Genomic DNA, 3168 nt, shown 5'->3' on the forward strand with positions numbered 1-3168 from the left:
TTGCAATGGCAGAGATCTTGATGGCGGAGATGTTGTTGGTGGCGAGGTGATGATGGGGATGTAGATGATGGAGCAACAGTAGTGGCATTGTTGGTGAAGGTGGCATTGTTGGGTGACGAGATGATGGAAATCATGATGGTAGGGTTGTGGTGGTGAAGTGATGATGATGGGAGGTGATGATGATGGCAATGGTTGTGAAGGGAGGTGACAGTGGAGGAAGGGATGATGGTGGTATTGGTGGGGTTGCAGTGATTGTGATGAAGGGATTGTGTTCGTCGAGGACGATGGTAGTGGGTGGAAGTTGTGGGGAGGATGAGGATGCTGGAGGCAGATTCAGTGATAAAGTGATGGTGGTGGTGTGGTTCTGGACTTGGGTTCGAGTTGATTCCAACTGGTTGGGGCCGGGTGAGTTACATTCGTGTTCTTTGTTGACAAGATGATTGTGGTTGGCATTCGCATGTATTTGAAATACAGATAAGTGTACCTCAACCGGTGGGGGTATATTTGTTTGTGTCTCAAGTCCATACCCAAGTGCAGTAGGTGGACTGGAGGCCTACAGGAAACCCGAATGTGTCTGGGCAGAATGTTGATTAACATTTGTCTTGAAGACGGGGGATAGGGATGTGATTTGTTTGACTCTTTCTGGTTGGGGTCATTTCGATCCTGGGTTTGGAATTGTGCCATTTATCGGATCTTTATTGTTGAACCTGCTTCTATCATTTTCGCCAAGCCATGGCTTTCACTTATTACCACTAACCTCACAGCATGGTCGCTTCTATCACAACCCCTATGACTCTACCATTACTTCCCATCATCCCAGCCAAAGCTTTCACTTCCCAACACAACCACTGCCATCAGAATCACTTCCCATCATCATCATCTTCACCACCATAGCCCTGCCGGAGTGACTTCCGTCATCACGTCACCTGCCTTGCCATTTTCACCATCATTGTCACTGCTGCTGCTTTCATCATCTACATCCCTGCCATCACTTTTATATCAACATCATTTTCTTCATCTTGAGCTCTGCTGTTGTAATCTCTGCCAATCTGACCCTGAAAGTTACTCTTAGAAAGTCACAATCATTTTCAGTGGCTTTATCACCCTTGCTATCGTGAATCAAGACTTCATCTGGAGGTAGGAATTACCCCCCACCCACCCACCCCCCTTCTCTCTCTCTCTCTCTCTCTCTCTCTCTCTCTCTCTCTCTCTCTCTCTCTCTCTCTCTCTCTCTCTCTCTCTCTCTCTCTATCTCTCTCTCTCTCTCTAAGAGTGTGTGTGTATGTGTGTTCGTGTGTCTCTGTTGACTTATTTAACAGGGGAAGACATTGCAGGGAAAAGACATGATATTTTGATATTATTGCTCTACATTACTAATTGAATAAATAATGAATGAATACACGATAAGAAGATACGAAGAGTTTTCAACAGCTGTGAACTGTAAACTACTGGTGATCAGTATTGCCAGATTGACGGATTTTTTTTTTATCATCGCGTGGCGGGGGGAAAATGCCTGGCGGATGGCGAATTTTTGATGATTTGTACACCATTTTTAAAAAAGTAAAAGTCTAGCAATCAAGTCTAATTATTTCTTCCCCCCCCAATAAAGTGACTTTAGAAGCACATATTGTGAGTATGCTGTTGGCCGAGATCTATATTACAAAACTTTATTCAGATTTAATAGAAGATGAAAACAAAATCCGACAGTCAAACTCCCGCTGAAACAAAATCGAAACTCCGAATCTTCATGCCTTTAAAAAGGAAACAGTTGTAAATATGTGATTCGCGTTTATTAACATAATTTTTATATTGAGACAATGCACTATTGTTGATTATAATGTTTGAAATCAAATTGCAGATTTTTTGGCGGATTTTTGGCAATATCGCAGGCATGGCGTACTAAGAGTCATATAGTAGGGCTATGATCGCAGGTGAAGTAGGATAAAGTTGGCGGATTTCTGGCATATAGCTGGCGGGGTTTTGCAAAGGCACATGGCAATACTGCTGGGGATACAAGAGAAGATGAAAAAAAATTTAAAAACTATGGAGGGCTTCTGTAGTTTGACAGCACCTTTAGTATATTATAAGTTTATCTTTCAGCCATTATGGTCTTTCAATTAGTCATATTGTCCAATAAATGTTACTAGATACGTTTCATTTCGTTCGGGTTTGTTGGTCCGGTTTTTTAAATATTATTTTTAAAAAATTGTCGAGTTGGTCTTGGTACTTTGCTTTTACATTTACACTACACAGGGCCAGGGGCTATTTTTACCGAGCCGTAAAGACGGTACTCAGATCTATTTTTACAGTTCCGTGTGATTCTGTACTGGATTATGGCGGATGCTGATCGAAGTGAGGTCTCTAAGACCTCTCCAAAATTCCACCCTAAGAAAAGGACCTATATCAATGCAGGTCGTCTTGGATCAGCAAGGCATAAAGCATTCTGACTGATAGTCATGGAAAACACTTTTTTAATTTAAAAAATCCATACATAAATAAGAAAATGAGAGCAAATTCATTTTTCAAGATTTTAGAATTTTTTTTTTGCTTGCTAATTGATGTAAGAAAAGAATCCAATTTTGATGTCATGTAACTAAACACCAAAAAGTTTTATCATACTTGTGAAGTATATTTTTAAGCACTAGATAAATGAAAGATGACACAATTTGAACTAGACACAATTTTTTTTACTAAATCTCCAGTCTATTGAAATGAGCATAAAACACTCACGAAAGTAAATTTTTTGACCTACAACATGATGAAATAGCATACTATATTGACATAATGATCATACAAAAAATGACATGTATTTCACGTCAACAAATAGAGAGTACTCCAGGCATGAGGTCCAATTTTTTTCAGACATTTTCTTCAAATGGTCTTTGAAAAATAAAGAAGTGAACATCATGAAACACGTAATTATGCATGTTGGCAGAAAAATTGCTGATTACGAGGAAAATGCATAAAAGATTAAATATCTCTCGAAATAATCCAGAATGAAGTAAAATATCTCACGTTGTAGGAAACTGGGCCTGATGAATTAAAAAAATCATCTCAAATTTTTGGTAAAGTCTATATATTTCCTTCTCAAAATCAACATGAATTCATGAATGATAAGCACAATGTTCGGACCAGGAGCATAAGATAATAAATCCACCTCTAAAGAAA

General features: G+C 39.2%; 1 long non-coding RNA gene across 1 annotated transcript in view; it reads left to right on the plus strand.

Annotated features, from left to right (window-relative positions):
• Window positions 1–1054, plus strand: part of LOC144978359 (uncharacterized) — a 100543-nt gene extending 99489 nt beyond the window's left edge. The window contains exon 4 of the long non-coding RNA XR_013646504.1: window positions 47–1054. This is a non-coding gene — a long non-coding RNA (uncharacterized LOC144978359). The remainder of the gene's footprint in view (window positions 1–46) is intronic.
• The last annotated feature ends 2114 nt before the right edge of the window (window positions 1055–3168 follow it).

This window comes from Berghia stephanieae, chromosome 1, assembly GCF_034508935.2.
Source record: "Berghia stephanieae isolate SIO BIC M18660-M18661 chromosome 1, UCSD_Bste_1.3, whole genome shotgun sequence".
Classification (NCBI taxonomy): Eukaryota; Metazoa; Mollusca; class Gastropoda; order Nudibranchia; family Aeolidiidae; genus Berghia; species Berghia stephanieae.